The sequence below is a fragment of the Podarcis filfolensis genome (genome assembly GCF_964270895.1).
Source record: "Podarcis filfolensis genome assembly, chromosome: 1".
NCBI classification, from domain to species: domain Eukaryota; kingdom Metazoa; phylum Chordata; class Lepidosauria; order Squamata; family Lacertidae; genus Podarcis; species Podarcis filfolensis.
The window spans coordinates 69232174-69256224 of record NC_139604.1 but is presented as its reverse complement, the minus strand read 5'-3'; the positions used below and the strand labels follow the sequence as shown (position 1 = coordinate 69256224).

The following is a 24051-nucleotide window of genomic DNA, read 5'->3' as shown; positions in this document are numbered from 1 at the left end:
GCTGTGTGAAGTTGCGCAGCTCTCCCACTGCTTGTGGAGAGCTGCCTGCACCCCGAAGCCTGGGGGCGTGCTGAGCTCAGCGCCCCCAGGCTTCGGGCTTTGCGCAGCTCTCCGCAAGCCGTGGGAGGGCTGCGCGAAGTCGCGCAGCTCTCCCACGGCTTGCGGAGAGCTGCCTGTTCTGGGGGCTGGGGTCGGGGGAAGCCCAGGCTTCCCCCGCCCCAGCCCCGCGCCTGGGGGGGGGAATAATTTTTCCCCCTTTATTTCCCCCCAAAAAAACTAGGTGCGTCCTATGGGCCGGAGCGCCTTATGAGCTGAAAAATACGGTACCTAGACAGAGCTCAGAGGTCCCACCATTTAATGTTACCTTCTGCTGTAGGAACATTCCATAGGATCATGTCTGCAAGTTTCAGTGGTGCTGCACCAGCCCAGTTCTAGCACTATTCTAGCCCTTCAAGTTGGCCTTATCAGCTCCATGCTCTAACCAACTGAGCTATCCAGCCAAGAATGTGTGGGATTAGGTACAATGTATGATATACTATGCTTGTGTATAGTGTACGTACTGTACATCATTTGTTAGCTGTTCTCAGAAGTTTTATTGAGTGGCCATAGACTGACAGATAAAATAAGTTATTTGATTTAGCAATATATTTATTAAAAAGTAGAGAGACATCTTTTTTGAGGGGGTTCCGTAATCATATGCAAGCCTTTTGTCAAAGGGTTTTATCCCTCTTTATTTCTGTAGGTTTATTTTTCCGTTGTTCTTGCTTCTGACAGTTTCATGATTTTTGAATTTACTGTGGAGACTCACAACATTCGCTTAAAGTATGAGCAAATGTATACCAGAAGGGAAAATCCTGGCCTTCTTTGCTGGGATCCTGAGTCAATTTTGCTCAGACTTCATGGTCCGTGGGAAGCTGTGTGTTTTACATTTTTGCTGGAATTTGACTTCTTTTCCTGACTGCTTTCCAAATTGATCACACTGGTGGGGTTGCACTTGACGAAATTATGAATGACAAAGACAAAAATATCAGACAGCTTCATCTATCTTGCTTATACGTTGCACTGACTGAGGTTGTACATTGCACAGACTGGATGTTGAACCAGATCAAGGGTTTATTGTTCCCCTTCCAAACGCCTGTGAAATTACTCTAACCAGCATTTGCCTACGGGTTCTCCAAATAACTAACTTCTCTACTTGGTCTTTCACAAGTTCCTGAGAGTCAGTTTTCTTCACCTTCTGGGAATACTCTGTAACTCTTTTTTGATGTATCATTCATCTCCAGTAATGATGCTGGAAAAACACACTGCTAATTCAAATTGGAAATTTTAAATGATATTTCAGAGGCATGCACACAAAATGCTTCCTTTACAGTTAGCATCATTTTGTGTTTTGACTAAACTGTTTTGGAAACAAGTGCAATGTGAGCAAGACTGCTGTATCATGCAACCCAATGCTATAAAGCCTTTGCAGTGGCTGAGATTTAGCTCTGTACTCTCGCTACTCCCTGCAGCACAATATCCATTCTCCATGTAATGAACAGGAAGGGAAGTCCTGCTGCAGGGAAGGCTAGACTTGCTATGAAACAAGGAATAGCAATATACCAGGAAAAAACCTTGGGATCATAAAACAACGGGCAGTGCTGGCACAGGGAAGGAATGGGGAACTTGTGACCCTCCAGGTGTTGCTGGACTCCATATCCCATCATCCCTGACCATTGGCCATGCTGGTTGGAGCCGATGGGAATTGGAGTTCCAACAACATCTGAAGTGCCACTGCTGCTTTAAGGTGGGTGGTATGCTCACCGATTTTCCAAGCTGATATAGAGTGAATGCACATACGATATGCAAATAAATACAGCGACGAGATAAGTTTTATAATATTTTAGTTGTAAAAAAAACCTGAGTTGCTGTTGGGCTGCTGACCCTAGTCACCACAGAGGTTTCATTTCTGGTAAAATAAATTTCAGATTAATTTGCATCACTTTGGTGGCCAGTTTAAACCACGCCTTTCTCTTTCTAATGAGCAGGCAGACTATACTTTAGCACATGAGTGGCTGCCCTGTGGTCCTCCAGATGTTGTTGACCTCCAACGACAGCCAGGATGGCCAATAGTCAGGGACAATGATAGGCATAAGTGCTTTAGCAGATACACATTTTGGAAAAGGCAATTATGAACAAGACTGTACACAGCTAAGCTATATCAATTTATGCGACTAAAACAAGTGGGAAAAGAACTATTATTAGCATGTTAAAAATGCTTGTGTTTGTGCACAACCTGTTTCATGCACACTTTCCTCCAGGGATTATGGGCAAAACCCCTCCCCTCTTGGAGAAAAACAGTCTGGCTTTTCGTGTGTTCAGATATGGTGGGAGTAGAAGCATTTGAGGACACATCCTAAGGACTGGTTCCTTTTTTATTAGCTCTAGGGCCATTCCAGAAATAATTGAAGTGTCTGGTGCAGACCTGGGGAGTTGTTTGTGCCATTCACTTCCAGTATAAGAAGTCTTGCAGCAAAATGCTGAAACATGAATGGCAGGCATCTAACACAGTCTGCACCCATCCCTGTACCTTACGAAACCACTGTTGTGCCTTACAGTCATCTCCAGTGCCCTTGTTGGATGCTACAAACATGGGTGTGAAGTCCTAGCAATCTTTAGGGACATCCTTGGGCTGCTCTGAGTCTCTACCGTATGCCTAAAAATCCTGGATACAAAGAGAGAGTAGTGAAGAAACCAGGGGTGCATACAGATGTGAGGCAGGGATTTGCTGCTGCTGCTTATGACATTTATTTGTCACTTTTAAAAGCAAAAAGTAACTTGCAATGACCGCTCCCCGCTTAAAACGGGGGGCGCCCTTTGCGTGGACGTGTGCAGCCCCTAGATCTGGAGCGGCTCCATCAGCATAGGCTTGGCTTTGCCTTCCCTCAGGTGGGATACCTGGAGGTCTCCGCCTACCTCAGTCAGTTGTCCAATCCCACCTGGGGGAAGCGTTGCCAAGGAGACCAGGCCAGGTAGGGGAGGGATTACCTGCCCACACAATAGAGGGAGGATCTTACCTGGGAATCCTCACTTGGCTCCAGAACTTGCAAAATTAAATTAAGCTTAAACTCTAGCACTGCATTGCACATTCTTCCTTCAGGTTTTGAGAAGTCAAGATTGCATGTCTTGCAATAGGTCAGTGGCTTAGTGTGGTCTAAGGTCAAAGCTGGCTTCAATGTGCAAGAATTCTGTTCTCAGTTAATATGCATTCATGAGATTTCTTCAGTCCCTCATTTTTGCTTTCATGCTTTTTTAAAGTAAGCTAAATAATAGCAGGTTGAACATCTGGTAGTTCAGTTGTGGAGTTGACAAAAAATACAAGAGAGAGAGAGAGAAGTCAAAGGCTAGGAATATGGGGAAATATTTTGGAGCTGGCAGATGAACATTTTACATAATTTAATTGTGGTTTCTGTACATTGTGTCAAGCTCTATGACCCAAATGTTAAATCACCTGTTAGTGAATGTGACCCATGAAATATCTAGCAGCCATTTAAATGTTGTGCGATACAGAATTTTGTTGTGAATTTCCATATCATTTTACAGTTATCTAAGGTTTTATAGAAATATGGGGTTAAGAAGAAATAACATTTCAAATGTGGCTTGTTCTTATCCCCTACTTTTGCAAATGAAATAGTTTTTGGTGGAAACCATATCTGAGTGGCATTACCACTGGGAAGCAGGACATTTCATTCAGCTCCAGTTTTAGGACCACTTCTCCACTGCCAAGACCACATAGAAGCTCAATTATTGCTGTCGATCAGCTGATCTTTGGTTACAAGGAACCTCTTGGAATGTGCGCTCCCAGCACCGATCAGCTGATGGGTGCTGCAAGCGCATCTTCAATTGAGGTTGCCGTAATCACTGATTAGGTGATTGGTGGTTACAGCAACCTCCTTTGAACTTTGATGGATGCCAATCACTGATTGACATCCTATTGCTTCTGAATGTCATCTGAAGGTTTTGGAGAATGCTGAAGTTTCTAATGCAGCTAACTGAAACTATTTTAAAATAAAGAGCTTTGTGGTCCTCAGCATTGACCTGCAAAGCTCCTGCTGGCCAAGTGCCCTGACCTTGCTGCCACCTTGCCCTGCCCCATTGTCATCCCATTAAATGCAGTGCCACCACTGCCAGGGGAACACCACTGCCCCTCGCAAGCCATCACTGGAAACCATGGGTGGGACTTGCGGCAGACTAAGACTGCTTCCAGATGGATGAATCCTGGTGCTACCCAGTCATTCTTTTCCATGGTAAGCCACAGTTTCCACGCTATTGGAAGTATTGCACTTTTCCTATGAGTACATCCCACGAGTGCTTGTGGCATAGATGTTGTATGTGTGAAGGGGAAGGTCCAATTAACCTCTTAGCAGTCTTTTGGAACTAATCGCATCTTCACCATAACCCTTGTGGTAGGCACAAAGCAGTCTCTGCATTGTTCGCCTAGTGTGGAAGCAGACTTACATCTAGTCTGGCCATGATAAAGTCAGGTGCCTTCACTAGCTGCATTTGGCTGCTCAGAGAGAGGAAACATGTTCCTTTTTCAAGCTTCTAGATCTCAGCAACTTGGCTTAGGTAGAGTCTTCCTTTCTGTATACAGACCATAGCAACCACCAGGGCAATTTTCATCTGATTTTACTGAAATTATTGTAAGTTTAGTTCTTTAGCTTCTGTAGCTCCCTGGAAGTAATCATGATTATTTTAGAATGTTTTTGTTTTTTGTTTTGGAATACATAAAGCAACCCCTTTTAATGACTTTAAAAAAAAACCACACCAAACAAGCAGACAGTGATATAATAAATGAACCATCATTGATGTAATGTCAACTCTGACCTTCAGCTCTGTCTGATGCAGTTATGACAGTGACATTTATGGTAGCCTTAAATGAATTCTGCTGCTCAAAACATCATCACCGAGGGCTGCTAGAAGCGAAAAAGGAAGTTGTCTGTACCAAGCCAGTCTTTGTTTCCTGAAGTCATAACAGTTTCAGTGAACGAGTAGCTAATCAAATCAGCCAGGTTACTGCAGTTGCCCATCCAAGCTTATATTTCAACAAGACTCTAGAGAGAAAATGCCCTTCTTGGACACAGACAGGCCATCAGCTTCAGCTTGGGATGGAGGTGGTGGGGTGGAATCTCTAAAACCTTTTTAAAATGTGTTTTTGTAGGGATTAGTCATTTCGGGATATTTCAGTAAGAGTGACGAAGGCAGTTGGCTGAGCTATACAGGTTCGTTTCATGAGATGCTAGGGAGATATTTTTCTCTCTCTCTTGTGCCTAGCTGGCTGGCTCTTTTAGTATCAGCAGAAAGTTCCCCAGACTCTTGCAAAACACTGGGGGGGGGGGGTGGCCTGCAAAGTGTGTTTGGTGAAGGTTTTACCACTGTGTTTTGATGCCGTGCATCATATGTTCCATCATTATCGCGTCTGTAATGAAGTAGATGTCTGCGAAGCTGTTTATTTTCTTAAAACTGACTTGAGCATGAAGTAAGCAGCCTGAGGACCCAAACAAGGAACAAGCATGCTATTTGAAGTCTCCTCCTTTCCCGAGGCAAACTGCAATGGGTTATTCTTAATTTGATGTTCCCTTTTCTTGATTTTTTGTCCTATTCTGTTTATCATAGGACTTTGTCACCTACAATATAAAGTTATAATTTCAATATAAATCAAAACCCTACAGACCGATAGACCCACCTCCAGATTGGGGGGAGCACCTAGGCAGGCTGCCGTTGACCCCTCCCCGCCACTGCTGCAGCACTCAGCCTGTGTGCAGAAACAAGTTACAATATGAAATCAGTCAGAGTTTAAGATCTCCCTCAAAGACACTGCTCTGTGTCCCCTCACCATTTGAAATACCCATAGGTTCTTGTCATTTTTTGAGGGGCAGGGAGAGGAGGCTCTTTTCAGATATACTTTGCAATTTCCTCCCAGAAAGAATTTTCTCTTTTGATGGCTTTGTGTTGCCACGTTGAGGTGATTTTATTTCAGCGAGCTCTTGGGTCATGCTGGGTTTGTTGAATATTTTGCTGAGGTTTGTTTTTGGTTGGTTTTTTTTTTTGCTGGCTGAAGTTTGTCGTACTCCCTGATTCTGTTTTATTCTCATTTACAGTATTATTATTATTATTATTATTATTATTATTATTATTATTATTATTAATATACTGCCCTACACCTGGAGGTCTCAAGGCGGTTTACAGAAAATATCAACATAAAAACCACAATATATATATACTCAAAATAAAAACAACAACTCAATAACACCCCCCTAAAGTCGTCCCCTGATTCTGGTCTTTTTTCCATTGTTTTTTTCCATTGTTTTTGTTAATTTCATTCTGGGCCTACGGCAGAGTCTGAACAGCAACAGCAACAATGTTAAATAAATAAATAACAAACACTGGGTGCACCATTCAAAAGGCACAAATCCAGACACCTGGAACTGCTTGTGCACAATCTTATGCATTAGGTTTGTAGTACCTCAGGGAATGGGGACCTGTGGTTACAACGTCCGTCATCCCTGACCATTGACTATGCTAAATGGTTGAAGGGCATTGAGATGCACCAGAATCTTCACAGGTTGCTTATCTCTGGTGTGTCCACTTGCAGACAGGTGTACACCAAGTCCTGTCTATGGTTAGATTCTTATAGGCCTCAGTTTCTCTCTTCTTTAATATCATAAGCTGTTCAAAAATGGGAGGAGAAGGAGGAAGGGTGGTGTCAGGGAACTGTCATCGGAAGAACTGGGGGTGCAAGGGCTCCCAGAGGTTGAGAGAGACTTATCAGCGGAGGAGGGAACCAGCAGGGGGCGAGAAAGAGCTCCAAGGGAAAGCGAGTCAGAAGAATGGCTCAGAGACAATTCCAGCGAGAACAGCGAGGAGGTTTCAGGACCTCCTATAGGGACACCCACTCCTCGCCGGAAATTGTCACGTAGAGAGTCCAGAAGACGTGTTTCCGTTAAGGAGCTGTTATGCTGGAAGAAATTCCGTAAACGCCCACTGTCGGATTCTGCCAGCGACTGACGGAGCCATGCTTATGGCGCTCCGTTACAGACAGTGGTTTGTGGACTTAGCCAAACACTGAGGGACTAGGAACTTTACGCACAAGCAGCTCAACATCCCATCACAGGTGGTGATTTCAGCTCATAGCAAAGAAAGAAAGAAAGAAAGAAAGAAAGAAAGAGGGAAATGACAGCTCAATTTTGAATTGAATATGTAGAAATGTCATTCTAAAGACCTGAAAGCAGAGCTGGTCATTTTCTCTGTTCCACTTGAATGGGAAAATAAGCTGTAAAATGATATTATTCTAGGTTGGAGAAAATCTATTCCATGCCCGTTAATTCCAAAATCATTGTAAGGATACTTCAGCTATTCTTGTGTATATGTAGGAAAGGGAGCAATGTAAGTTTCACATCCATTTCTGGAACTGTAGATTAAAAAAATGTTATTTTTGGACTGAAATACAGTTCATAATCATTCAGAATGGCTAAGAAACAGCTCTGTCTCCTGAGACAGACACATTGATTTCTCAATTTTAGGAAGCATTGTGTTTATGTATTTTGTAACTTACAAATTAAGATAGTGGATTCTAATTTGTTTTCTTTCAGACATTTGTGTTGTGAAACTCCGTATAGTTTAATAGATACCATGAACCATAAAATAAAAAACATGTGTGGAAGCAGATTGCCTGCCTAAAACCGTACATTCTTTTCTCCTGTGCTGGGTCACAGCTGAAGGCTGTATGTAGTAGCTAACAGTGGTACTAGGGAGAACATCGCAAGCATTTTGCTGGAATAATTAAAAAAAAATCAGGTTCATGTTTTAAAAATCTAGCAGTTTCCCAAACTTGGGTCTCCTGTACCATTTAAGGGGAGAGAAGAGAAATGGATATAAAGGCATTTGAAAAGGAAAAGGTTAAAGGATAGAGTTGATTCTTAGGTGAGATAGACCAATAGAGAAGGTGGTGTGACTGGATGTACAACCAACAGTGAGGGAACTCTGCAGCTGTTCCAATTCATTAATTTGAAAAGGTCTGATTTTCTGAGCTTTGAAAAAAATGAAAACTGATAACCTGGGAGGAGCATATTTTTATCATACTGTCATGCAGGTTCCCTGTAAAAGTGAGTGAACAAAGCATGGCTATTTTACAGCAAGGGCCCAGTATGGAAGCTGCCAGAATTCTCCATAGCTCTTAAACAGGGATGGACTGGTGAACCAGAAGTGTAGCCTTGGCTTTCAAATGTAAAAATAATGGGGGAAATACTGATCTAAATGACATACAGCGACACTTATATATATGTCATATAACCAGTTTTTCTTTGCTAAAAGAAAGCTTTCAGTGCAGCACTGCACAAAAGAGAAACATCCCACGCCAGCAACTGTGATGTAAGGAGAGAGCTACCAAAGTGACCAAGGTGGTACCTTGAAGATCACAAGCAAAGAATGAGGGGAATAAAACAGTCAAAAATAGCTTGTGAGGAAACAGACCTTAAAATCTGCTGAGGCTGCAATCCCATGTACATTTGAGAGAAAGCTTCCTTGAGATTCAGCTTACTTCTGGGGGAACATGCATAGGATTGCCTTGTCAGTGTTGCATGGAATGTGCATTTTCTCAAGTAAAAGCACTCAAAAAAACGGCACTCCTTAAGATCTTTTGCCCTTTCAGTTATATATGTTGATATGTCGAATAGGTGAGTAATGCATCAGTAAAAAATACATATATAATATTCATAAAAGTGAAATGACATGAAGGATGCACGAGTTCAGCGCTCCTATGTTATTAGCTCGTTTAGGGTCACTTCACACAGTACACGTTTTACAGGCAGACTCCAGATTGTGACTTTAAGAGGTTGTATATATAGTAAGCTGCCTATAAGTAAAATAACTAAGCACACACCAGATATTTTTAAGTGCACAGATAGAAATGTGCAGCCTGGATCAATCCACAGACAACTCCTGTTCAGGTGTTAAGCATGAATGGGGAACATAAACACAAGTAGGATAAAACACAACCCCTTATATACCCAGCAAATCCCTGCAGTCTGTGGAAGAGTTTCTTCTGCAAGTCCCAAAGATCTCAGAGGCCCACTCCACAATAACTCAGAGCAGGGCTTTTAGTGAACCTGCTGCTGCTCTGTGGAATAGCACCCTGTCGTGATACAGCAGGTGCCTGCTACCTGTGCTTTTTGGAAACAACAGATGTCATATTTTTTCCAACAGGTTTTGTTCTTAGTTGGATAAGTGGGAAATGCCTTGAGTGTCTATTTTTGTATTGTTTTAGGGTTTTAAAACCTTTTTTTTTGGCCTTTTTTATTGTACATTGCCTTAAGACAATTGCAGAAGGTGGAAATTGTTCTGTAGTGCATTCCAGAAGCGCACCTTGAGATTCTGCAGCTATAGAGGAATAGCAATATGGTTGCAAGGAGGTCTGTGAGATAGTGTGATCAGCTTTACACAGTTTGCTACAAGATGCTGATAATATAGAGGAAACTAGGCCTCGAGGCAGCCTTCACCAACCTGGTGCCCAAGGCATGGGAAGTATGCATATAATGGCTGGGAAACAGTCCAGAGTAATCTCCGAACTCAGATAAAAATGCTGGTCCTGAGCACATCCCAATCTCACAGTACCTCTGCCCCAACCTGAAGCTATTTTCTGGTTGGGATGCAGTTCCGTCCATTCGGAACATTGAGCTAAATCTGAGCTGATTTTCACAAAATGAAAAGGCCCTAATTGTGTGGTGCCTACTTCAGAGCTAATGCAGTGTAGTGAATAAAAATGTCGATAGCCTCCCATCAACTCACCGTGGCTGCAGACTAGTCCCTCATTAACACATTGGGTGCCTGTTGCCGCCTATAAATAACTTCTCTTGACATTGCGGAAAAGCCCTGCCTGTATGCAGTAATAAGAATCTAGAAGACGTTTCATGATTATCCCTATGAGCAATTCATTTGGCTGCAGCCCTCTTTCTTTTTCCAAAACAGAGCTAAATTGTGGAACAAAACTAGCATGCCATTGTATTGTTTCTGCTACTCTTGCTGGCTCATTGTCGCACACTTGTTGCACTGCTAAATTCTACCGATAACTATAATATTTAGCTTTGTTCTTGTTGCGAATTTGAATTCTCATCCAGCCTTCAGCACCCCTATGGTCTTTTCCCTCCCAAGCAGCAGTCCACACGCAGCTCTTAATATTTGCAAACCTCTCTCTTTGTTTTTTTGTTTTAGACTTGTAGTAAACGACTTTGAATTCCTTTATATTTTCATTATGAGTCACTTTGTGTTTCCTTTATAAAGGAAAATTATATCACAATAATCAAACGAAGAGCAGGACCCCTGTGAGCATCGTGCTGACCCCACCCGGCCAGTTTCAGGCCAGTGCTGGAGGAGCTGTGTTTACTCCTCTACAGATAAGTAATCATATCAATCTGTTGCAAAGGGAGAAGCAAGGGGCACAAAATCAAGCCTCTCGTTTCTCAAAAAAAGCTGATCATTGCAATTACAGCTTTCTGAAGTGGGCTTGGGGCACCTCCTGGGATCAGAGATGGCAACTCCAGGTGCAATACCGCCAGTTCCTTGCCTAGCTGGGGAGACCTGTTTGGAAGCCTTTGTGTGTGCTTGGTTCTTACCCAGAATATGCAACTTAAAGCCCCATCTTACACATTTCATTTTAGTCAACATTCTGCACACTGTAAGCTTGGTTCCACTATAAAAGGAGAAATATGGGTATTTGAATCAATAATAGGTTCACTCTGTTGAGAAGTATGGTTTTTATCCACAGTTAGAATTTATTTGGCTTGTTTATTTACTCCACGTACATTTGAGGTAATGTAAATCACATGAGTAAAATAAATATACGTACACCGGGAGATGCAAAATGTGCACCCCATATGTGGGTCTGTGATGAATTTATGTAAATACATAGCCATGAGGAGAAATCAAATCAAAACAGCGTAGCATTAACTCACATAGGAGACAAAGTGCATTTGAAAATTCTGTTTAATTTCCTTGACTGAGTATAACTCTGTTCTGCTAAAAATAAGCATCCCAAATCCAATGCTGTGCTGTTTCATGTCTTCACCCTACTGCTGAACTTTTGAGGGTGTTATGGCATAATAGAGAAGACAACCCCCCCATGCAATATACAAACCAGGCTGAAAGCTTTTTAAACAGGGGTTTCTTTCTCACACATTGTTAAATATTTGGATGGTTTGGGTAATCAAATGTAGCCCTGGAGCCAGACGACCTTAGTCTCTTGTAAGTTCTTGAATGTCCCAGGTGCCTCTGTAAAATTTCACCAGAGCCTCATATATGCTACCGCTGATGTATATATAGGAGATAGGACAAATCTGACAGTTTCAGGTTCTCATTTTCCACATTTCTGCATCAGTTTTTTTGTTTTAAATAGCCTCATGAAAATTCATTTTAGTGCAAATTTCTCTTAATGTACATATTTTGTATGCGGTTTCGCCTGATACAAACATTTTTGCAAGAAGTTTTCCCATGTATAGTGTGTTTTAAATGTTTTTTCCTGAGTAATATATGCACATTTATGCGCACTCCCTCTAATATATGCATTTCGGTACACATGGGAATGAAAGAGAGAAAGATGCCGTCACTTAGGGTCCCTGGGACACAAGCACCTGCTGAACCCCAACTTAGAACATATAGTTAGGAATGTGTCCAGGACACAAGATAAGTTATCCTATAACTATCTCCCCCCCCCCCACATTTCTATAGCACATGTATAAAGTACATTGCAATCCCTTATACCTCGTTTATTCCCTCAATAATCCTATAAGAAAAGTTAGCAGTTTGCCCAGTACACAGATGACCCCCAAACCTCAGGGAATACATTATACTATGCAGTGGTACCTTGGTACTTGAACGGTACCAAGATTTGCTCACGAACAAATTGGCTTCTGAACGCCACAAATTCAGAAATGAGTGTTCTGGTTTGCGAACATTTTTCGGAAGCCAAACATCCGACGCAGCTTCTGTGGTTTCCGTGGCTTCCAGTTGAGTGCAGGAAGCTCCTGCAGCCAATTGGAAGCCACGCCTTGGTTTTCGAACCATTTCAGGAATCGAACGGACTCCCAGAATGGATTACGTTCAAGCAGTCCAAAAACTACTTCTTGAAAGAGATACCTCTTTCCTCCAGTTGGGCTTGGCACAGCTCTGCCTGAATTGCAAGTAAATCAAATTCTCTCTTGATAGTTTTGTGTACAGTATTTTACATTTTGCCAAACAAAATCAGCCAAGCCTAGATTGTGATTTTTATCTCCACAGGATATTCTCAACAGGGTACAGGCAGCCTATTTTTAGTTTTTGATGCATTAAGCATTATACCATTCTACCTAAGATTTTCTGCTCTTTCCTTTTTTTTGCAAATGTAATAGAAATATTGCAGGCTACGGGGGTTAGCACTCTGGAACCTGTTGATCTCCATGGGAGAGATTTATGCACGTGCTTAACTCTTCCATTGGAGTTAATGGGACTTGTTAAATTAATTTCACTTTGGCTGACTCATGCTCAATATTGTGAGCATTCTGCCCACTTAAAACTCTGCCACAGGAAAAGTTCCCACTGCCTTCAGTTGGAGAGTCAGTCCAAACCCCATGTGGTTTCAGTGATATTAGAAAAATTACGGAAGATGTCCATACAAATAGAGTGTGACCATTAGTATTGTATGAAACAAGTTTTTGCAGTGACAGTTCATATGTTAAATGTCTCTCAATAAATGTTTAAATCTACATTTTATTTAGATACCACATCCATATTTAGCTTCAAATTGGTTTAAGTAAGACAATATTAAAAACTCAACTGCAAACAGGAATAAGAAAAATTCTAAACAAAGTTAATTCAAGTTTTTTTAAAAAAAATATGCAGAATTACATTCTGGCTTGCAGAATTACATTGCAGAATGTTCCTAATAATGTATCCACAGAAGCTGTGTTGGTCTCATTGAGACTTCTGGGTAAGCATACTTATAATTGCAGCTTTACTGGGTTATGTAAAAATTTCTTTTTTTTTTCTTGGCTTTTATTTGTGCCTCTGTTCCTCAACTTTTCACCATAATTTATTTCACATACAATGAAATAAAACTAGACTCACAGTAGAGGAAAATTCCATTGAACTCACATTGAACTCAGCGAAGCTTACCTCCAAGTCAACATGTAAGGTAGTAAACATACTTTGTTAGCCAGCAACCTTTAACCTGTTTAGCCAAATAGCAACATTCCCATTTATTTTCATGGTTGTGGGTTGTACATCAAATAAATCTTAACTCAAAAAGAAAAATAACCATCCAAAATTCTTGCCAAGTGAGAAATGTGTCTTTTTACCTTGATAAAATGCCAGTTCATATGTTGCTTTTATATGTTTTTTTCATCATGAATGTAATATAACCCAGCATAATTGAGTCTTGGCATCTTACTTTTCCCCTTCCAACCAGTTAAATTATCAGTGATCCTCTATAATACTCATGAACAGAAGGCAGAATCCAACAAAGCAGTTCCATTAGCATAAGGATTTCTGTTTGCACAATGGAACTGCACTCTCTCCTCCTGCGCACCCCCTCAAATCTGCTCTGCACGGTTGGGGGAAAGCCCATAATAGGATAAGGAAAGGGAGGGGAAATTCATTGCACAGACAGAAGGTCTTGCACTAGTGGACCACCCATAAGAGCTGCTATGTCTGATACATTTTGGTGATATTGGTGGTGGTGGTCCGGGCTGCTCCCAACAAAATATTAAAAATGCAATAAAACAGCAAACATTAAAAACTTCCCTATGCAGGGCTGCCTTCAGATGTCGTCTAAAAGTCAAATAGTTGTTTATTTCCTTGACATCTGATTAAGATCCAATTTTAATTAGCGGCTATGTTGTTAGTTGTTACTTGTCTTTTTAATCTGTTGTTTTATACAGTATTATATTATTACTATCTTGTACAATACCTTTAACAAAGAAATGAAAACATTTGTTACTGTCCCCTAATGTGTTGAAAATTAGTAGCAAATTTATGGGCATTCTCTCACTGACTTTCCCATTCCTTCCACCTTGAGTCTGATTCAATATTAGTTAATAATTAATAATAATAATAATAATAATAATAATAATAATAATAATAATAATGTACTATTTATACCCTGCCCATCTGGCTGGGTTTCCCCAGCTACTCTGGGCAGCTTCCAACAAAGTATTAACATACAGTAGTCTGCTAAACATTAAAAACTTTCCTAAAGAGAGCTGCCTTCAGATGTCTTCTAAAAGTCTGGTAGTTGTTCTTCTCTTTGACATCTGGTGGGAGGGCGTTCCACAGGGCGGGTGCCACTACCGAGAAGGCCCTCTGCCTGGTTCCCTGTAACTTGGCTTCTCGCAATGAGGGAACCGCCAGAAGGCCCTCAGCACTAGACCTCAGTGTCCGGGCAATCGACCTCAGCTCCCAGCCCCTCTAGACGGCCCAGAAGGATGTTATGGTCGATGGTATCAAAAGCCGCTGAGAGATCCAGCAGAACTAGGAAACAGCTCTCACCTTTGTCACTAGCCTGCCGGAGATCAGCGACCAGCGCGACCAAGGCACTTTCAGTCCTGTGATGAGGCCTGAATCCCAACTAGAAGGGATCCAGGGTTTATTTAACAAAAGTTGAAGTCCACTTTCTAGAACAAAAGACCTTCAAGTGGCTAGAATGTTCTTTTAAAATATCATTGAAAAGCAATAATCAAGAGCAAGTTATATCATAAAATTAAATATAAAATAAAATCAGTAATTTATTTATTTTTAAGGTATACCTCATAAAATCACATGCATTGGTAGGCATGCCTGGATAAGCTCTGTAAACAACACAGTGAAGGTGCCTGTGGGGAATTTCAAAGTGCAGGCGATGCCACACTAAAAGATTGATTCTGTGCAAGTGTGAAATGGCTGCTATCAGGCACTTGCAAAAGTGCCAGCTTGGCAGATCTAAGTGGTGGAGTGGGAACATATGAGGTGAGGGAATCTCTCAAGTAAATTACTCCACTGTGAGACGAACTGGAGCTCATGGCCAGGCCCCTATTGTGTGTGTTAGCCAATGCCTTCAATTTGCGCAGGGGCAGCCAAAATGTTGGGGAACGCCAGATTTGTGAACTCCTCAAATCCCTGACTATCAACCCGCACTAGCTGGGACTACCAGGAGTGAGGGCACCGCTTTGGCTACCCCTGACTCAGCGAATATGTGACTGCTGTTATTTTCCTCATTGCAACACCTCTTTCTGGAGCTTCTGTGATTGCACAAAACCCAGAAGCACGTGACAGTCTCCAAACAGCATGCATGCTGCCCAACCCCAAATAGTGTGGCTGCTTCACATGGTCCCAAGATAGACACAAAGGGTCTACTGGCTTGTGTGAGCCAGTCTGTTGGCATCCAACGTACTCTTTAGTCAGTTCTTCATCTTTTAAGTCCTTAAGTACAAGTGGCACAATTTTTGATTCTCTAGGTTTCCCCACTACCCTCTCATTGTAAGTCTTGACAAGGGCAAGACACTAAGAGCAAATAGTGCTAGACATTCAGTCTCCCACGTGCAGGTCCTCCTGTGGTTCTGACTGTGATAAATACAAAGCTCTCTTTCAAAAAAAAAAAAAAGGTTCAGAAGCCAGCAGTTTTAATTCCAGAGTGGAAAGAAAATGCAGTTTGTTTTTATTTCAGGGATTCATCTGGAAACAAGCAGATTTGTAAGAGACCTCTTAACATTTTATACCAATTTGCTTCTGCTGCAAGTTATAACGGCTTAGTGGAATTATTGATGGTGCCTGAAAGCTTAGTTTGATTCTCCAAATATTCCTTGATTTGTCTCCCATGTTCAATTTATTAAGTACTTGTGTACAAGAGCATCAATGCTTTGCACAATTCAAAGTGATGTCCTAGAAATAATGTACGTTTATATGGTATTTTGGGGATGTGGGTGGCGCTGTGGGTAAAACCTCAGCACCTAGGACTTGCCGATCACATGGTCGGCAGTTCGAATCCCCGCGGCGGGGTGCACTCCCGTTGTTCGGTCCCAGCGCCTGCCAACCTAGCAGTTCGAAAGCACCTCCGGGTGCAAGTAGATAAATAGGGACCGCTTACCAGCGGGAAGGTAAACGGCGTTCCGTGTGCTGCGCTGGCTCGCCAGATGCAGCTTGTCACGCTGGCCACGTGACCCGGAAGTGTCTGTGGACAGCGCTGGCTCCCGGCCTATAGAGTGAGATGAGCACACAACCCTAGAGTCTGGCAAGACTGGCCTGAACGGGCAGGGGTACCTTTACCTTTACCTATATGGTATTTTACCAACGACAGAGATTCACCTTGGGATGAATTCTTCACTTTTTTTAAAAAAAGGCTCAATCAGAAGGTGTCCATTATCATACTGTTATGCAAGAAATTTTTGAGACTTAGGTTTGGGAGTGGGGAGTCAACTAACTGGATACTACAGCTGAGCCATCTGTTCCATGGTTTGCTTTTATTTTCTTTGTTGACCTGATAGTTTATTCATGGGCACAGTCTGTACCAGTGCCACTGTTTATAACATACATAGGTTTCATTTAAATTCTGAATGCCAAACTGCCATATTCTTCCTCAGGGTGTTCTGACTATGGCACTGAATTTCTGTGAGTTTTGATTTTTGCTGCAAAACTTGTCATTTTGAGGTACCCCAGTTGTTGTTTTTAAAGAAACCCCTTCCTTTTGCTTTTCATGCATTTCCCCACATATGTTTGCAGGCCATTGAAAGTAATGCACTGCAGATTGAAAACATCCATCATGCAGAAGTTCCCAATCCAGAGTGTGTTACTTTCAGTAGATTGTGCCTCTCTGTTTACAGTCTATCCCAGCCAGTCAATATTGCACAGCTGGAATTGGACAAGGAAGCTTTGGCCCGGTTGCCTCCTAGCAACTGGCCCTCATTCTTTCTTCATCCAGATACCTGCCTTCCAGTGAGAGTGCATAAACAAAGTACTACACCAAAAGATGGAGTGTGTCATGGTGAATGCTGAGATGTTCACAAATTGATGGCAAGTAGTGTTGAGCGGAATCAGCATATTCTAAATCAGTTAGTCAATATGGTGCCCTATAGATGTTATGGACTAAAACTTCCATCATCCCTTGCCACTGACCATGCTCACTAGGGCTGATGGGAGGTGTGGTCCAACATCTGTTAAGCACTATATTGGTCATCCTTCATCTAAGTATTCAGATAAGATTCAGGGCCCTATTTATTCATTTTTTATTGTTTTATTGCAGCTTCGGCATGGCTCTGGGTCCCGTTCTGGGGGCTGGGGGAGGGGGAAGCCTGGGTTTGGAAATGGAGTGGTGGGACCATGCTGATGTCCTGTTTGGCACTAGCCATGACTCCTGAACACCTGTGGGTTGGTGCTGACCCCTAACTAGGAAAAGCTGGTTTTACTCATAGGCTTGACCTATGCAGACATTCATACCAATACATGTATGTCCAAGGAACATAACCTTGGATGTCATCACACATGACATCAGGGGTGGATCTAGCAACACAGTCTCATGTAAATGTTTAAGACAGAGGAGAAAGTTGCCTCTTTAAAAAATGATTGAACTGTTTGCATGTCAACTAATTAATTAAAGAAATATCTGGGTTTAAGGGAAGCTTTCACAAACCTTTTGGGTGCTTTTGTAAAGCTTGTTTTAGAAACTTGTTGGACAGAAGCTATTTATTGCTTTTGGAAAACATGATACAGATCCTGGCTTACAACTATTATGCTTTTTCTACTTCACTTTCCATGCCTTACTAAAATATGAAGTCTTTATTTCTATGCATTATAACTGTGTAGTGTTTGTAGCAGCATTGCATCTCTTGAGAGCTAAATTCAAAAGGCACTGAATTTGCAGATGACTCTGCTTCAATCCTAAGTACACTTATGTGAAACTAAGTGCCCCTAAAATCAATAGGACTGGCTTCCAAGCAAATGTGTTTACGGCTGCGTTGTAAGTGGAATAAACTAATATTGCTGCTGGAAGTGCAGTTTATATACCAAGATGGAAAACATTTTCTCAAAAACAAATTCCATTGAAATCAATGAAATTTACTTCTGAGTAAATACCTAAAGATTGGCATGAGTGAGATCTTTATTATTACTTTGAAGCAAGTGGTTTCATCTTATAAAAATATTGCTTGCTGTCAAGCACTTTTCAGAACTGCGTATGAAGCTGAGAAATCTTCACAATAAATAACTGCTTTGTGTGAGCTGCATTTTGGAGCTTCCCTGATCTGTAACCTGAAAGCTGTCACTGGAGGCAGAACAGCAAATGGCACCTTTGCCCCATGCCCACTCAAGATACATGAGGGGCGCCAACCTGCCCCCCACATTGAGGGGGCCTGGCATCATTTGACGTCATATGCATGTCATGCACAATTTGCAGGGAGCGCAACTAGGTGCTCCTTGTACAGTTTCCCATTGCCCCCTGCTGGTTTTGGGGGATAGGGAGCGCAGAGGGTATTAGTTTTTTCAATCAATTTCTCATAAAATTTATCCATCTTATATAGGGTTAAAATCACCAGTCTTGTTCCTGTATCCCAGAAGCTCATGTCCCCATCTTCCCCTTTTGTTCTTAATCCTAAATGTGTATATTTATTAATCTTCATCCCTAAATAGAGAAAACTTGACTTCATATAATGTGATTAGTGTCTCTGACTCTACATTAGACAGATAAATTATAGGATTCTTTTGATCCATTTTTTTTAGTAATTATTTATCATGAATAGTTTGTTTTTAATTTTTAAAGTCCACCTTTCCTTATTTCTATTTGAGTTTTGCTGTGCGGTGGTTATTTTTTTTAGCATTTTACATTGTTTCAAAGCAGTCAGATTTCAAATTGTTGACTTGAAATGTGAAGCTTGGATTTTGCCTGACATGTTAATTAGAACACCTGCAGGAAAAGATAATCAATGAAGTGAGATTAATTAGTAAATTGATTCAGCTAGAAATGCCAAAGCAGCTAATCTCCAGGGGGAGATAGAGCAAACTAGTTCCAGATCTCAAGTAATTGTTACACTTCAGGAACTTTGTACTGTTAGTTCATTAGCTATTTTCAACTGGTGAGCAGGAAAGTATGAGGTCTATAGGCAATATTAAATAAATAAATAAATAAATAACTCGCTAGCTCTAGTCTTCTCCAGTTTTAGAGAGGCTACATTTGGACATCATGATAAAACCATAGTTTCCTGTGATGAGAATAAGCCACAGTGAATCTCAGGTCTGCATGCTCCCCTGTCCTTTCTCCTCCTTTGTCACAGTTGCAAGGAAGAGTGCAGATGCTGTCATTTGCAATTTTCCATAGCCACAGTGTTACATTTTCCAATTTTCCATAGCCATAGTGTTACATGAACCCTAAACTATGAATAATGTTGACTGCGGTTTATTGCAACAAACCAGCTTCATAACCCAGGATTCGAAGCCATTGTGCTTCAAACAAACAATTGTTAACATCAGACAGAGTTTGTCATGTTTGGATGACATGACATGCTATGGTTAATTTCAGCTCCTCTCTGTAGCCACACTAGAGGAAGTAGAGGTGGGAGAAAAATAGTGGAAGTGAACAGCTGGCTTCGCAAATGGTGTAAACAGGAACGGTTTGGATTCTTAGATCACGGACTGCAGTTTCTTGAAGATGGACTTCTGGCAAGCGATGGGCTGCACCTCACAACGGTTGGGAGGAATGTTTTTGCCAAAAATCTCAGAAACCTCATCAGGAGGGCTTTAAACTGACTAATGTGGGGGAGGGAGACAGTGCTCCTGAAGGTAGGAGTCTATCAATTGATGAAGACGATCATCCAAATGTCATAGACCAAATGGAGCAAACAGCACGCAGACCTAGTGGTGGGAGGAAAAAATCCTTAAATAAGAGACACGGGGGAATGATTAATGGACTTCAATGTCTGTACACTAATGCGCAAAGCATGGGAAATAAACAAGATGAGCTTGAGCTCTTGGTACAGCAAACTAAATATGACATAATAGGCATCACTGAAACCTGGTGGGATAAGTCCCACGATTGGAATGTAATAATGGAGGGATACAATCTATTTCAGAGAAACAGACCAGAGAAGAAAGGAGGAGGAGTGGCATTATATGTGAGGGATGTGTATACCTGTGAAGAGATCCAAGATTTAGAACCTCAAAGCCAAAGTGAGAGCATTTGGGTCAAAATTAAGGGAGAGAAGAATAACAGTGACCTCATTGTGGGAGTTTACTATAGATCCCCAAGCCAAACGGAGGACATAGATGATGCCTTCCTGGAACAGATGGCCAAGCATGCAAAAGGAAGGGAGATAGTAGTAATGGAGGACTTCAATTACCCGGATATTTGTTGGATGTCAAACTCAGCCAAGAGCATAAGGTCAAACAGATTCCTCACTGGCCTTGCAGACAACTTCATTGTCCAGAAAGTGGGAGAAGCAACAAGAGGAACAGCCATTTTAGATCTGGTCCTAACCAATGTTGATGACCTGGTTAGTGGGGTAGAAGTGGAGGGATCATTAGGCGCGAGCGATCATGCTCTTCTGACGTTTACTATACAGCGGAAAGGAGCAGCCAAGCATACTAGGACTCAATTTGTTGACTTTAAGAAAGCCGACTTCATAAAACTTAGGGAAGTGCTGGGTGAGATCCCATGGACGGTAATACTAAAAGGAAAGGGAGTTCATGATGGCTGGGAGTTTGTTAAGAGGGAGATAGTAAAAGCACAACTTCAGGCAATACCAATGAGACGGAAACATGGAAGGTGCCTAAAGAAGCCAGGGTGGCTATCTAAAGAACTTTTAACTGAGTTAAGATTAAAAAAGGATGTGTACAAAAAATGGAAAAGGGGGGAAACCACCAAAGAGGAATTCAAACAAATAGCCAGCACGTGTAGACACAAAGTCAGAAAAGCTAAAGCACAGAATGAACTCAGGCTTGCTAGAGAGGTTAAAAGCAACAAAAAAGGCTTTTATGGGTATGTTCGTAGCAAAAGGAAGAACAAAGAAACAGTGGGGTCACTCAGAGGAGAAGATGGTGAAATGCAAACAGGGGACACAGAAAGGGCTGAACTCCTCAATGCCTTCTTTGCCTCAGTCTTCTCCGATAAAGAAAACAATGCCCGACCTGAAGAATTTGGAGCAAATGATTCAGCAGAGGAAACACAGCCCAGAATAACTAAGGAGATAGTACAAGAATACTTGGCTAGTTTAGATGTATTCAAGTCTCCAGGGCCAGATGAACTGCATCCAAGAGTATTAAAAGAACTGGCAGGTGTGATTTCAGAACCACTGGCAGTCATCTTTGAGAATTCCTGGAGAACAGGCGAAGTCCCGGCAGACTGTAGGAGGGCAAATGTTGTCCCTATTTTCAAAAAGGGGAAAAGAGAGGACCCAAATAATTACCGCCCAGTCAGTCTGACATCAATACCAGGGAAGATTCTGGAGCAGATCATTAAGCAAACAGTCTGTGATCACCAATAGTCAGCATGGATTTCTGAAAAATAAGTCATGTCAGACTAACCTGATCTTGTTTTTTGACAGAATTACAAGCCTGGTAGATAAAGGGAACGCAGTGGATGTAGCCTACCTTGATTTCAGCAAGGCATTTGACAAGGTGCCCCATGATATTCTTGTAAAGAAGCTGGTAAAATGCGGTCTTGACTATGCTACCACTCCGTGGATTTGTAACTGGCTGACTGACCGAACCCAAAGGGTGCTCATCAATGGTTCCTCTTCATCCTGGAGAAGAGTGACTAGTGGGGTGCCACAGGGTTCTGTCTTGGGCCCGGTCTTATTCAACATCTTTATCAACGACTTGGATGATGGACTCAAGGGCATCCTGATCAAATTTGCAGATGACACCAAACTGGGAGGGGTGGCTAACACCCCAGAGGACAGGATCACACTTCAAAACGACCTTGACAGATTAGAGAACTGGGCCAAAACAAACAAGATGAATTTTAACAGGGAGAAATGTAAAGTATTGCACTTGGGCAAAAAAAATGAGAGGCACAAATACAAGATGGGTGACACCTGGCTTGAGAGCACTACATGTGAAAAGGATCTAGGAGTCTTGGTTGACCACAAACTTGACATGAGCCAACAGTGTGACGTGGCAGCTAAAAAAGCCAATGCAATTCTGGGCTGCATCAATAGGAGTATAGCATCTAGATCAAGGGAAGTAATAGTGCCACTGTATTCTGCTCTGGTCAGACCTCACCTGGAGTACTGTGTCCAGTTCTGGGCACCACAGTTCAAGAAGGACACTGACAAACAGGAACGTGTCCAGAGGAGGGCAACCAAAATGGTCAAAGGCCTGGAAACGATGCCTTATGAGGAACGGCTAAGGGAGCTGGGCATGTTTAGCCTGGAGAAGAGGAGGTTAAGGGGTGATATGATAGCCATGTTCAAATATATAAAAGGACGTCACATAGAGGAGGGAGAAAGGTTGTTTTCTGCTGCTCCAGAGAAGCGGACACGGAGCAATGGATCCAAACTACAAGAAAGAAGATTCCACCTAAACATTAGGAAGAACTTCCTGACAGTAAGAGCTGTTTGACAGTGGAATTTGCTGCCAAGGAGTGTGGTGGAGTCTCCTTCTTTGGAGGTCTTTAAGCAGAGGCTTGACAACCATATGTCAGGAGTGCTCTGATGGTGTTTCCTGCTTGGCAGGGGGTTGGACTCGATGGCCCTTGTGGTCTCTTCCAACTCTATGATTCTATGAGAAGTGTAGATCACCGCAGCTAGCTCATTCTCAGCATGCTAAATCAGGAGTGGGAAACATTTTTTAGCTCGGAGACTGTATCCACCCACCTAGCAGTCATCTAATATCCTTATAATGTCTGGAGAGTCAAAGTTCGAGTTCAAGTCTCTGCTTGCTATTTTAAAAAGCAGCAGGCAGAGGCTTGTCTCCAGTCTTGCACAGTGGGATCATAGTGCTAAGATCAGAGTATGTCTCTGCTGCTGCCTTTTATAATCAAAGTCTCAACTTCCTCTCCATTAAATAACAACACTTGGTAATACTTACATGCAGACTTTTCTGCACAGGTATCTCTAGAATGATCAGACCGACAGCCTTTCATTAGATATGAGTTGGCTCTTAAAGATGTTGGATCGTAACACCTCAAGTACCCTCAAGGAACGCATTCTGGACAGACAGACATGAGCTTACAAAAACCAAGTGGCTTTATGTGGGGTGCGTAGTGATGGAGAGGAGAATTCAGGTTCTGCTGAAGAGAGGCATAAACAGGGCAGGCTTCGCAATCGAGTGTGTTTCAGGGGGTCCAAGGCAGGCTCCTCCCATTGGAATGCCATTGTTTGAGATACCAGAGACACTTATGGATGTGGTCATGAAACAGACACATGAAGCATGTACCATACATGAAACATGTTCACTGGACTGGTGTGTGTTTGTGTGTGTAAACAGATGGATAGATAGAATAGAGAGATAAATAGATTCCTTAGTGTGCATAGGAATTGAAAAATGGGAGAGATTTAAGAAAGACCTAGAAAAGTTTCTTGTTCTGAATTAAGATTCTACACACATTGGGGCATTTCCAGACTACATTAACTACCTTCAATGTCTGGGCCAAGCACCATTCTGGTTGCATTTTCAGTTGGATTTATAAAATAATCTATGCTCCAACAGATTGCTATTTTGATCCCTTTATCTTTGGTGGTGCACCTAATGCAGCATGGCATCCCTAGCCAATAAAAAGGGTCTTACCAAGTGGTACCCCTAGTCCTTTATCCTGGCCAGTCCACTCATAAGGCAGCCACCTTGTTCCATCCACCCCACCACCAGAGAAGTGAGGAGAAGTTGTGACTGTGGTTTCCAGCAAGAGCTCACAAGAGCTGCACAAGACCTTGGGAGAGTTCAGCAACAGCTCATGGGATCTCACCAGAAGCCACTGCTGCACCGCCCTGGTAAGCGAGACTTTGGCCGAGGGGACAGGGGCAGCACCTTCCCATTTCACCTCAGGTGGTGAAATGGGACAGGCCACCACTACTTTTTATTATTTTCCTG

At 42.1% G+C, this 24051-nt stretch overlaps 1 protein-coding gene and 2 long non-coding RNA genes across 4 annotated transcripts in view; 2 read left to right on the top strand and 1 right to left on the bottom strand.

The window, feature by feature from the left end:
- The window catches only part of LOC310756453, a 51003-nt gene extending 42400 nt beyond the window's left edge, over positions 1–8603 (bottom strand). Inside the window, exon 1 of the long non-coding RNA XR_014544883.1 lies at positions 8512–8603. This is a non-coding gene — a long non-coding RNA (uncharacterized lncRNA). The remainder of the gene's footprint in view (positions 1–8511) is intronic.
- The window catches only part of GALNT18 (polypeptide N-acetylgalactosaminyltransferase 18), a 354194-nt gene that overhangs the window by 310300 nt on the left and 19843 nt on the right, over positions 1–24051 (top strand). The window lies entirely within an intron of this gene.
- On the top strand, positions 332–7417 carry LOC310756557. Its single transcript, XR_014544927.1, has 3 exons — positions 332–2812; positions 3081–6739; positions 7154–7417. It is a non-coding gene; the product is annotated as an uncharacterized lncRNA (long non-coding RNA).